We start from the raw sequence: 14097 nt of genomic DNA on the forward strand, positions 1-14097 counted from the left end.
AGCAAAGGGATTTTTCACTGAGTTAGTTTCCCTGACTTCAAAAGCATTATGTCAAAGTGTGCGTCGAGTCCTTTACAAACAGCTAAGCAGAGAAAACCTTTAGTTCAGTGCTGTCTCGAGGCTGAAGGTAATCAGTTCTATTCCTGCTGCACTATTGGCTCCTGATGACTGGATGGTGATAACGCCACTGACTACATGCCCAACTACAGTAGTGAAGGATGATTCCCATAGTGCCAGAAAAATGGGAGGAAATTCCGATACAATTTGAAAAGGTTCAGTTTTTTTGTAGTACCTACTATGTATTCTGTTCACATTTCCTTTGCATCAAAAATTGAGGGGTGAGGAATGGCTAGGAAGTATTATAATTAACTTTTAAGGTGTTATCTGGCTGAGGAGCTGAAGTAGACTTCCCTAAACTTTGGTGCATTTCATATTTCAAAATCTCAGCATATGCTGAAAATAAAAGATATTTTCCAACATGCTGCCTAAAGAAAAGCCACTGGTTCACAGCTGAGATCAGCAGCCTGCATGCAACTGGGCAAAGCTGTCCTTCAAAGCATCAACAGCTTCTTTCAAAGCAAAAAGTCTAGTTCAGAAGAGCATCACTGATAGTTCACTCAGAAAATATGCAAAGTTGTGTTTCTCTTTGTAGTAGTTTCCTGCATTTCATCTAACATAGAATTCATTAGGTCTCTACCTGTGACAGGAAAAATACAGTGGTATGAGATCCGAGACAAGTTATCCTGAAGATTAAAAGTCAACGATGCTGATCACCAATGCATCCTCTTAGACATCTAATTGCAGAAGATGTGGCTTAAAAGGAAAGCGTCGCAACATATTTGCTGGTGGTTTTGTATTAGCAAAATGATGTAGAAGGCTGGAGACTCAGCTGGCGATCCCAGTTGTGGTTCTGGATGGCTGGTACAGAGGGTGAAGTGTCCTCTAAGACTGTTTACTGTATTTGTTGCCTGTGTTCTGGTTTCTGTTAATGCCACTTATGGTAAGACTATAGCATCTGCTCAGCCTTTATTAAATTAATAAAATCCTGTTCTATCTTTGATGGTGCCACTAGAAACACAGATCATCTTACCATCCCTTGGCAAGTGACATGAATCACATCACTTGAAGATGTAGTACAGTGTTCCAGATGTAACAGACAGCAGTTTGCTCATGTGTAAGAACATAAGAGCAGGAGTCAGTTTTCTGAGTTCTGGTCCTGTTTTAGAATGCCATTCTATAAAATGAGAGGGAAGATTCTTGCAAAAGACACACTAAAAGGAAAAAGGGATGGTGGGTGTTTCTGGTAGTATTTGCTGAATATTTGGTGTCCACTAAAAGACACCGAGCACTGCCATGTGCTCCTGCACATCTTGTAAGTAGAAAACATTTTGAGTAGCTTTGATCTTGAGCAGTATTTGTCCTTAATGGGGAGTGAGAATAGCACCTTATCTTGCAGACAGTTTCAGACATGTAAATTGTGTGAGAAATGTGGGTATAGAGATAACTTCGAAACATTATTCTGCTAAGGATACCTTTTATCAACTTCAGATCAAACTCTAAATTACTTCTAAGCTCCTCACTTGGAGGAACTGAATCTACATCAGGGGAAGAAAACAGGCAGATTAAAAGAAAAAAAGCCCAAACCAACCAACCAACCAAAACCAAAACCCAACCCCCCAAAAAATACCAAACACTTCAACTTGTTTTAAGTGCCTGAATCTTGTGGTGTGCAAGTGGAAATGAGATGAGAACTGCAATTTTGTGAACAACTTGTACAGAGGGTGTTAAAATTTCACCAGTATCTAGTGTCCAGACAGCACAGGACAGCATAGCACAGACACTGCAAAAATTGTAAGTGCACACAGATTACACAACCATGAATAATTGTAATTTATTGTAAGAATAGCCTTAATTACTTTTTTCTCCCTCATTATTAGTACGTTATAACTGTTCCTATAATAGAGAGGACAGTGCTGTTTGTTTGTCCCTGCTGTCGCAGTAGTGATGACAGACACTTTGAAAGAGAAGCTATTTTTCAGTACTTATACTTGGATTGTGCTGGGCTGAGTCAGATGTGACGGGGGCTTTGTTCCACCTGGAGCTCCCAGTTTAGACAGGCACATCATTCAAAGGTAATGGTATTTTGTTTATACTTGGCTGCACATTGCTGCAGGCGAGGCGCAGACTGGAAGCTTGTGTGCCCAGTTTGATGTCACTCCTTTCAGGATTGCTATTCATATGCGATGTGTATGTACAAAACCCCATGGATGCTCCATAATGGAAGCTACTTCCTCTACATCCAAAAGTGGCTTCTCGCTCGTGGCTGCAGATTTGATTACATGTTATACCTGCTCTAAAAACTGGCTCCAGCCACCAGTGTCAGATTATGTTGTCGCAGCGAAAAGGAAACAGACGGTGCAATCAGTCTCATGACTCCTGATGCACATGACTATGCTTCTTTCTGCCTAAGTGGGATACACAAGGTGATTAAATAATCAGCACCATTACCCTGGAGGAATATAAATCCCAGAAGCAGCCACTCAGAACACTGTGCTCTGGTCTCTGAAGTAGAAAAGGCAAAGAGGCAGTGGTGCATGTTGCATGTGCAGGATGAAAGACATAATGAATTCTTGGTCCCTGTGTGGCCTAATGTCTTTCACCTCTCTTACCTGTTTGTGTCAACTACCGCTTAACCATAAAATACTTGTTTTTCTTTTGGTATTAAACAAAATTGATACAGCAGTAGGGATATTATAAATCCTCCTAGGTTAGTAGGGAAAAAATGGATTGCCAGTTCCCTTAACAGGGATGGGTTTATCGGTATGTTTAGCATCAACCTTTAAAATGTTCGCAGAGCATGGTTTAAACTTTTAGGCTATTTTTAAAAATTAATCGGGCGGAACTCCAAGTCCAAAACATAAATTGATTTTGAGCACACACGGATCAAACTGCTTTTATTAGTATCATATTGGGCAATAAAAGTAAATGCATTTTACATGTTGCTGTATGTACCTCAGTATTTTTTTTAACGTGTCCTGTAATAGTATTGATTACAAACCCTAGATAGTGTTCAACTGACTTCAGTGATCGTCATTACCCACACTGCAGAAAATACATCTTATACAATTAGCTAATATGGAAATCAGTCATGTCTTCTCAAAAATAGAGACTCCAGTTAGAGTTTTATTCATGGAAAGAACCAAAACCAACTCTGTCATCAGTGTTTCCCAGTTGCACAAAGCTGTAAGTTTCATACTGCCAATAGCAAAATCAAGTTTCAGTAGGAGGAAGAATATTTATTAGGGAATAAACTAGTTTGGGAAAAAAGAGGATTAAGATTTATTTATATTGTGTTAAAGAAATTTCATTTTAAAAGTTGAAGTGATCTTAAAGTAACGTAACAACAAAGTCATATAATTGTCTTTGTGTACTCTAAACTACAGCATAAATTTAGCAGCTGAGGGAAGCTGGAAACAAAAGTGGGGGTTTGGGCTTACAATTATTTTATTGTCCCAACTGAGCACTTAGAAAACCACAAAATTTAAATTAAAGGTCCTTGGGAATCTGCCTGAGTTATAGCTGTGCCTCAGGGCTGCTGGACAAATAGCATGCTACCAGAAACTCATCTATATGATATGCTATGGTTTTACTTCATTATGCACCTCTTAAACGGAACCATAGGTGGAATTAGAAAATTTTTAGTCTTTCTTGCATTTTTGCCAATGATAAATTCTCTTCCATAATTTGGAGCCTTCTTTATCCTTTTGGCGCTTGCTGTTGCAGAGGAAGCATTTGGGCTAAGACCACTCTCCATGGACAAGTAAGTATGAGATAAACTTCCTGAAAATACTTGTGCCAATATAGCAGTTACTTTTAAAAACAAATCCCCTCTATTTTTCTGTATTGGAAGTGCTGGTCTTTGATAGTGCAGTGATTAACACTATAACACATTTTGGATTTCAGAATGTTTCTGTGTACCCAACGCAGATAAATCCTTCTGTGGCTTTGTGTCCTCCTTTTCCTCTGGTATCTATGTGATTTCTTTATTTTTACTTTACAAAGAAATTGATTGCAGAATGTCTAACAAAAATAGAAGTTTCTGAGAACTCTTCGGTCAGAACATTGTGAGAAAGCTGCTACCAAGATGTATCAGTTACTTGGACTGAATTTCCCTAGATCTTCTTTCTTGTGGATTAAGAGCTTCTGTTAAAAGTGTCATGAAATTATTTGAAAGGATAGATAGGGAAAATACAAATACAGACAATTACAGTATTAAGAATAAAGGGCGGGGGGAGTGATTTCCTTTATTTGTTTTCTTTTGTGGACTTTGGGATTGGAAGTGCACACCGTGGACTATGCGTACATCTCGTGGTACAATTACCTGTTTACTTATTTTGCCATCAGTTAAATCATTAGCAATATGTTTTAACGTCTCTGCTTCTGGATGCTTCTTCAGCATCATCTCTCATTGTCAAAGGATATTCTGACGGCTGCTAGAAACGTGAGGTTCGTTTGGATTCTGTATGCTGCTTTGCGTGTTTGGTTGGAAGAATTGGGAGTGAAGTGTTCTTTACTCAGATAGCACAGAACAAGGCTGGCAGCTCTACAGGCATTTACAACTCATCCAGCTCATGCAGGAAATAGTCTTGTGAAGATTGGATATCTCTAAGGTAAAAAAAAATAATAATAAAGCAGTAATTTTTCAACACATTTCAGGAAATTGGTCCCTAAATAGATTAATTATGAAGATTAATAATTCTTGTTAAATTCAGGACGTAGTTGCAGTCAAAATGCTTACCCTTTAGTTAAAAAATTGCTTCATTTAGGATTTAGAAAAGGTTCATTTATCGAAAGAAGAGTGGAGACTTCATTATTTAATTGTTAAGGCATTTTGAGTTGTCTGTTTCTGTTAGCAGAAGAAATAAATAGTGTTTTTCTTTGGCTCAAATATATATATGCACACACACATATATACATATATATATATATATATATATATATATATATTTGTGTATGTTGGTTTTCCATTCTGGTTTGTCAGCCAGCTAAGAAAAATATTATTTGTCTGACTTTACTCTGGAGGTAAGAGACTATTATCCCCATGGCTATTCCCTTATCAGTTATCTTCAGTTGAGAGAGCTAAACACAGGACCTAGTCATCACCTAGAATTCCTGCAAGATAGACATTGCTCATTGGAAATTGGATGATACCATCAAACAAACTTCCAAGCCATCAGATAGAATTTATCAGGCCTGATCACATACTCATTTAGGTGGTCACATCTCCTGTTTCAGTGCTTACCAAGCAGTGAATGGCTCCATCAGGCTGGTCAATACCGTAGTTCCCTGTAAGGAAATACAGCTTCAGAAAAGAATCTATACTTTTAGCATGTATTTATTTTTCCCCTGTGTGACAGTGAGCTTTAGATCATTAGCAGCACTGAAGTCAATGAAATTAGAGTAGTGCAAGTCCATCATAGTTAAGCAGGTTTCTGTATCTAATATTGTAACATAATAAAAGACTCTTTATTCCACAGAGCTCTTCCAAAGACACTGTTTCAGCTTGCAAGCAGAGATATTTCTTTTGTTTGATAAGTCATCCTGTTAATTCAAGAGGCATATTAAAAAAAAAAACATTGTACATAAAAAGGAAAGTTAATAAGTCTGAAATTTGGCAAAAACATTACAGACTTTATTAATGCATATTAAGAACTGAGGAGTAAAGATATGTTTGGTGTATTTTGTAGCCTATTAGTCAAGAAAAGAATTGTTGTTTGCTGAGAATAAGGGTGAAATCACTTGGGTTGTTACTGAATAGGACTTACTTATCACCTGTAAATAATTCCTGTTACATTGGTTTTATAACAGTCTGCTAAGGTATCCTTTCTGCAGAATCACTTTGGAACCACTAAGCTGTTTGAGGTAAAAGAATATTAGGCAGTTCTGCATATGTCTTTTGTTTTTCATTCTTATAATGAAGAGGTAAATTATAGTGAGTGCTTATCATTTACATACTAGATCTGTATATTTTGGAGGCTGTTGCTAAAGCACAGTTATATTACTGCTTCCATTGAGTAGTGTGTTAGAATTTTTACTGTATCTGCAACTTTAGTCATTACATTGCATTGTGCAGTGGCAAACAGAAAACAAAGTCTCAGTCCTACTGAAAGCACTCCCATTGCCTTGCAGAAGACCTATGTCAGGACAAAAATACACAATTATGAAATACAGTATTAATGCTAAAGGTTGAACTGTGAGAACAAAATTCATCAGTTGCAGTTGATTACACATGTCAGGGTTCTAAAAAATAAGTCTCCCAAACAAAACTATGCTATGAATGATAGATAGTATCTTTGCCCCCCCATAGGGCAGAGTTTGCAAATATTTTAAGAGCCTGTTATTGCCAATGGCAGTACTGAGCAGTGCTGCAGATAGGAAATGGGACGTTTGAAATTCCACATCCACATTATGAAGCTAGAAAATTATGTTCCTTCATAAAATCATAGAATCACAGAATGGTTTGGGTTGGAAAGGACCTTAAGATCATTCAGTTTTAACCACTCTGCCATGGGCAGGGATGCCTTACCCTAAATTATGTTGCCCAAGGTTCTGTGTAACCTGGCTTTGAACACTGCCAGAGATGGAGCGTTTACCACTTGTTTGAGCTACCTGTGCCAGTACCTCACCACCCTCACAGTGAAGAACTTCTTCCTTATATCCAACCTGAACTTCTGTCTTCAATGGCTTCCACTTTGGATCAAGTTGCAAATAAAAGTGGAATCTTTTCTGTCTGAAAGGACTACTGCCTTCAGCTCCTTAAGTCTGGCTTCTGCTATTCCAGTTATCTCTGTTTCCACAAGAAGAAAATATGTATTACATTTAAGAATGCTGAAAATTTCAGAAAGATCGTATGGTGTTTTCTTCCTATTAAGCATCACATTAATGTGCTCAGAAAGCAACGGGTATAATTCTACCACTATACTTGCAAGATTAAAATATATCATTAATTTTCTTAAAGGAGACATACGAAAACATAGTGTTCAGTACAGAGAGCAATTACATTTAGATGCTCTTGAAAAAGAATTGAAGAATTCAATTCATGAAATACAAGTTGCCACGTGAAGATGATCTTGGAACTGAAAAACAGGCTAACGAGTAGAAGCTGCTCATCATGTTAGGTTTATTTAGAGAGTCAATAGCCTTGACAGGACTATACTATATTTTTCTAATACTAAATATTTCTTTTGTAGGAGCATGCAAAAGTTAAATTTCTTAGCCAGAGGCACCCAGTTTGCACACACCAGATTTAGCAGTAATGGAAATAGTAGTGGTAAGATAAACAGGGGAAACTTAATGCCCATTCATCCTCACCCGAATGGACTGTGGATTAAAATAGCATGCAGCACACTGAATTCCCCAGATGCTCAAATTTCTATAATTGTGTAAATTGACACAAAATGAAGTGAGCACAATTTACAAAGGGAAAAGGGGGAGTTGGTGTTGAAAAACAGGAAAAGAAAAGAAACTAAGAGAATAAAAAAAGCCTATTTCCTACACCCTGGTTTTCCAGGTGCATGTGCATGCTAATTGTTCATTCCCGTATTATATGAATTATTCACTTCTGATATATTATGCTAGACCTATGTGAACATATTCATTTGCCATTGATGCATGCATTCTTACTAACTGACACGTCATGCTTGACTTAGCACAAATCTGCGTCTGAGTGATTCAGCGATTTCTTTGTCATATGTTCTAAGAAGCCTATAGATAATCACTCTGTTGAAACAATTCCTGATGTCAGTAGCCTGGTTCAAAATGAATTCTGGAAAAAGTGGCTGTATGTATTTCTGGAAAAGAGAGAAAGTGGAAAAAAAACAGTGTCTTTCGTGAAAGCAAAGGAAATATTAACAGTGTAGTATATCATAATACCTTAGTGGTTGGTTTAGTGATACTATCATAAGGAGTTATTTATTGTACGTGTACATCAGTGTAATTCCAGGAAGAATTAAACATTATGTAGAAAGCAGTGACCCTTCAGAACTTTATACTTCTAGGAGAAGTATGTTTCTTCCCTACTGAGTGCCTCCCCTTTTTTAAGAAGAAAGTCTTCTTCAGTTGTGGATGTGAATCAGATCTGCACCATTTTCATTAAATAAACCTAGTTAATTCATTTTTATATAAAAGGTCTGTGAAGACAGTCTCAGGGAATTGCTCTGTGGACAGCAGTGTTTGTTTTTTCTTTTGCTGAACTACTGTTGCAAACATTCAGTTATCTAGTAATGGAAATGTATGTGTGCACTCACGATTAACACGCAGCAGACAGTGTAAAAAGTTAAAACCAAAAAGCCTCTAACCATTGTATACTCCATAAAAAGCACAGAGTAGGAAAACCTGTAGAAAAAAACCTGTAATTTCTGAAGGCTGTAACATGTAATTTGTCTAAAAGTGTTTTAAGTGGTATGCTATTTTCTTGGCTTAGGTTAAGAATGGTCTGCAGGTGTGATGTAGATGAGGCCAGCAGAGTTGCCTACCTGGAGCTGGATCAGTTGCACCAGCTGCCAATTCTGTCATAAAAACATTATGACAATAGTTTATAAGTGGTGTATAAACATTTTTTCATTTTGGAGATTGATAGATACTTGGAAAATGTGTATACATACACAGGCTGATACAGATATATATTTAATATGCATAGAAAAATACAGATTTTTAATATCTCATGATGCCACAAGTCCGTATTTGTTACCTCTACAGGGCTTGTCTATACAATAGGTGTTTCAGGCTTCTTACAGTCTTGGAGGCAGTTGTCCCTGGTTTTACTGTGTTTGAAAGCAGTCCTGACTGAATACATCCTCATGTCTAAACAGAGTCAGAGTATGAAAAAAAGCTGTATAATAAAAGTACGCGGATGGAGAAGACAGTGGAACCATTCTAATTTTTTTAAATGGTTTTCTTAGCATTGTTTTATTCAGTAGTTGGTAAATGCTGGCTTTATAAAATACAACGCCCTGTATCGTTAAGTTTGCAAAGTATACATTTAGACCTTCTCTATCTTTTTCTGCAACCAACTGCAAACTATTTTTTTTTAATAATTGGTGCTTTTTTTACTGAACAGAAATAGTATTAAGAATAATAAATATTTGCAAATATTAATTAAAGCATACTATTGAAAACTGTCCAGATTCTCTGGGAAAACACTTCTTTTGTAAATGCAGATGATTTCAGTTTGTCTTTGACCTCTATGAACTAAAACGTTTACAAAGATACAAAGATTACGTAGAAATTATAGTGTCAGAGATGTGTAATGTTGGGACTGCAAATTGGTTTATCCTAAGAGTTAAGTGATAAATACACAGCATGCTTGGAGATGTGAGTGTAGGGCTTGGGAAAGGAGAAGTTGGGGAGAAATTAATAGCTGCAGCTTTTAGGGTGACAGCAAATTCCTGATGAGCAGCAGGCAGTCAGTGGTATCTCACATACCGATCTCTTGTGCCGCTATGCAGGACACAGGGCTGGGTTGTTTTTTTTGTCCTTAAAAAGCATAGGAGCACTCGGGCTTCATGCTCTGCAGATACTCACTGTGGTAGTACCCTGGCTCAAAAATGTCTCCAGGTATTCCAGCGAAGTGACAAGTCAGCCTGTGGGCAGCCAGGCTCCCATGTGGATCCAGAACCATGTGCTCTCTTAAAAGAAGCAGTGAAAGGTACCATAAAACTAAATATGTGTATCTCATTTCAGCTTTTAGAGGAAAAGAATTAGTAACAGTGAGGCCTTAGTGTGCGCATAGGCATTCTTGTAGTCAAGACACCTTCTGTGAATTAGCATAAGAATTATGCAGATAAACTCTTTATCTAGCTTCTGTATGGTACTTTGAAGTCTTTAGAAGTTTAGGACTTAAGCGAAAGGAAAGTGAATAAATCAGTGGCATTTTGTTTGTACAAGAGATTAACTTTGCTAAATATAGGTATTGCTTCACATCAGTGTCTAGCGACAATCGTTTTTCCATATGCCCATATAAAAAATAATCTTATATCTAAGAGGAGTTTTACAATTCACAGTGTATTACTGTGAGTTGAATTCAAATTTATTTTTAATTTCTTAACAAATAGCGGTATTGTCATGGAAACTTTGGAATAGTGCTATTACTCCTGGGACTCCCAGAGACAAGAAAATAAATGATAGTTTTTAGCAGCCAAACACCACATGTACTTACCAGCAGCTACAATTTGGAGACAGGGAAGTTCTTGTTCACTAATCTATTAGTTATTTTGAAAGCGAGTCACACTGATTTTGCTTTGTTCCTTTCTTGGTAGTGAATCTTAATGTATTTTTCTATGTAAAAATAGTCTTTAGCAAGAAGAGTTATTAAAAAGAAAGGGTAACCTGATGCTTACTCCAAAGTTGGCTTGCCTATAGCACAGGCAACTGATTCATCTTATTAGGTAGCAGGTAACCAGCTAAAACACCCCCCAAAAAAACCCAAACCAAACTTAATATGATTCTGTTCTAGGAACAAACATTTTCCACTGAATTAATTTTTTCAAAACAGATTATCAAAGCTTTATAATTAACTTCCTAGCAAATAAGAATTAGCATACTATTATATGATTAACTCATATTATTCATATAATATTTAGTGAGGCACCCACCTATGCATGCCCGGGAATTACAAACTTAATGAAAGACAGCAGTACATGAAACTGTAACTAATTAAGCAAGACACAAAAAAATCTGTAGATGCTTGACTGAATATCTTAGAATTTGCTCATTATCATATTTACATGGCAGGTTTATTCCCGTCCTTAAGTTTGGCAAACTGAGCTATTTAAAGTTAACTTTTTGTCTTCTATACAGACTGTTACTCACTGAAGCTCTTTATGTGGTTTTCAGCTTCTGTATTTTACATAAAAAACTTTAAATACCCAAAGGGTCTTGGCTTAAAAAGGGAGAATAAGAGAGTAAACAATGAAACTCCTTCCCAGTTTCTTTACCACAACTGCTGTGCAGCTCCCTTCAGGCGCTGTTACTGTGTGACACACTCAAGTTATATTACACCTTTTGTCTCTAGAGCTGACACTAGAGCCCCTAGAAGCTGAGCAGAGCTGCTACTACTTATGCATGGTGATGAGCTGCTTAAAGTAAGCACTATGGTAGGAATATTGATAACATAGACTGTGGTATCATAACAGAAGAGACTGAGCTTCATGGTTCTGATTCTGAGATCTTCATAACATTGCAAAATTACATTTTATAGCAAGGCCCTAGTGGTCAGCCTTCTAATTGGGAAGTATCATGACAGGGGAAAAAGGCAGAACAGGTAGCTTGGTCTTGAGTATGTCACAGCTCAAGCAAACTTGTTATTACTGCTATCACTAATGTACCAGCAGTAGTAATGTGTTAATATCCAACTATTAAATTAAAAGTAGTAATGTGTTAATATCCAACTTTAACAAGTTGTTTAATCAAAAGGAGTGTTCTGCAGAGGGATAAGACTTAATATAGCACTTATAAATTACACTTCAGTGACTGTGGCTGGGTTTGGGGATTTTTGTTGGTACTGATTGTATTTTTTTTTCTTACGGAGCAGTCTTTCATATTTATAAAATGCCTAATTGTACTCTGAAAGACTTAGAAAATTCATCCAACCACCAGCATGAGTGGTCCGCAAAGAAGCGCATGTCAAAAGTCTCCTATTAAGTTGAAAGTTGAGTTTAGCAAGTATTGAATGCAAACAGAACTGAAGGGTGTGCTGATCAGTAGGTGCCTTTTGTTCTGAATGTTTTTTGCTATACTTAAATAACAAGAGAAAGCTTCCAAGTGCTTTTATTTCCGTAGCTGGTTCATCTGTAGGTCTTTTGTCTCTATGGATTAAACACAGTAAAGTGTTTGACAAGAGGTCTGAGCACACAACCAGTTCCTGTGACCTGCTGTTTTATTTTTTAAGGACTTGGAGAAGTTGGTGTGTACAGTTTTTCTATGATTAACATGGAATTATATTTATGAAGGCTGGTAAGATGCCAAGGAAGGCCCATCATTAGTGTGGCATCCCAATGAGAAATGCTGTAAAGGTGAGTGCGTACCTTTCAGCTTATTAAATATTGCTGATTCTAATACATTTGTTAAAATAATGACATACAAAGTTAAGAAAAGTTCCAATGCAAGGGTCTCCTCAAGAACACAAGGCGGTTAAATCCTCAGCACTGGTCTTGGTACCTCAATCACAACTAAAGATACAGAATGATCATTAAACTCTTAAGGTATGTTAGTGTGGCTAAAAAACTATGTAGGAGAGCTAGAAAAGCTTTTCCAAGTGGCAGTGTAATACCGATTGCTTAACAAACAGATGCAACAGATGCACAAGACTGAAAGAGAAAGAGCTGTTGGATTGTGGAGAAGGAGATCATAATGATGTTAATGGAGTTTATTAGGATTTTATTTAAAGAATGTCCAGTTCCATGAAAGTAAGTCCTTTCCTGTTTGATCTTAGAAAGGTTGATTCTGCATATTTTGAACAAATGTTATGATAGGCTGTTAAAGAAAATTGCCTGAACTGGGCCTGTGCCCTTAAGATGACCGTGAATCATAGAATCATCGAGTCATAGAATGGTTTGTGTTGAAAAGGACCTTAAGATCATCTAGTTCCAACTCCCCAACCCCCCTGCCAGGGGCAGGGACACCTCACCCTAGACCAAGTCCAGTGGCCATTTCATCAGTAAACATCTGAAAACAGGCCAGACTGCTGGGTAAAGACTGAATAAAGGCAGGCACAATAAAGGCAGGCACAATAAAGCACAGAGTGACTGTGGCTGCCCCATCCCTGGGTGTGTTCAGGGCCAGGCTGGATGGGGCTTGAAGCAACCTGGTCTAGTGGAAGGTGTCCCTGCCCATGGCAGGGGGTTGGAAACAGATGATTTTTAAGGTCCCTTCCAACCCAAACAATTCTACAATTCATACCCGTGTTTATGAAGCCCTCTAAGTGTCCAGAATTATCCTGCTGCTACAGTGCTTGGCATCCCATAGTCTTCATTAGAGCTTACTTTTGGCTACTACTTGTATATATGTTAAAAAAAAGAAGGAAAAACATTTGAGATTCTTAGTATTGTACTGTCGACCCCAGTCATGGCTAATGGGTGATAATGCCACCAAATCATCAACTGTCTGTATATAATCAGCGTTACAGTTAGTATCTGAAGTTCAAGAATTGGCACTGTGCTCTGTCACATATACCGTTTCCTACACATGTACAAAGGTTATTGTTTCTGTCTTTAAAATCTTTCCTGTATTTTATTAAACTGCTTGTACGTTCTGTCAGCATATACTGACTTTCTTTTTAACATCTTTATTCCAAGCTTTACTTGAAAACGAAGATCAAGTCAGGCTTTTTTTCCTTGTGTACTTTTTCTAGTGCTTTAGGAGGGATAAAGCAAAGGTCTTTCCAAGTGGGCTGGCTTCACCTGGGTTGGACAATGCATTTGGCTGTGAGGCCTTAAGATCAATGTAGTTTCTTGAAAGTAACTTCAATTTCAAGAAATGCATGACTGAGATGTGCAGGTTGAGTTGAGCTCTATCTTTAGGTATCCACTGGCCCATGCAGGTGTTTTCCAGCAGAACATTAGAGGACATTTTCCAAACATTTACTTTTTTTTTTTCCGTGACCATTAATGCTGTATTTTGTACTTCACATTTCCAGGCTCTAATTTTTGCTGTTGCACAGGAATTAACGCTTTTTCCCAGTTTAGTAATGAGGCAGTAGGAAGGGCAGTGATGATAATTCCTAACATCACAAACATTTAAAATGTTAGACCAGTGGATGCAACACCCTAGGTTTTTTTTTTTCACTGTCACCATTTTTACATCTGTTGCCAATTCTCTCAGGTTTCTTTTGTTCTCATGACTTGCATGGAAGGTGGTATAACACTTGAAAAACCGCCTGTCTGCAGACGCTTGATTAAGAATCTCATCTCTTATAGTTTGTACATAAAAGAGGGGATGAGAAAAGAAGTGTACTTATCTTGCTGCTGCAGTTTACCTTGTCATTATGCTACAAAAGATGAATATGGTATACACTATTTTGATTTTTGAATATCACTTTTT

This window comes from Pezoporus occidentalis, unplaced genomic scaffold (assembly GCF_034315485.1).
Source record: "Pezoporus occidentalis ecotype Australia unplaced genomic scaffold, CSIRO_AGI_Poc_V1 ctg30, whole genome shotgun sequence".
Taxonomy (NCBI): domain Eukaryota; kingdom Metazoa; phylum Chordata; class Aves; order Psittaciformes; family Psittacidae; genus Pezoporus; species Pezoporus occidentalis.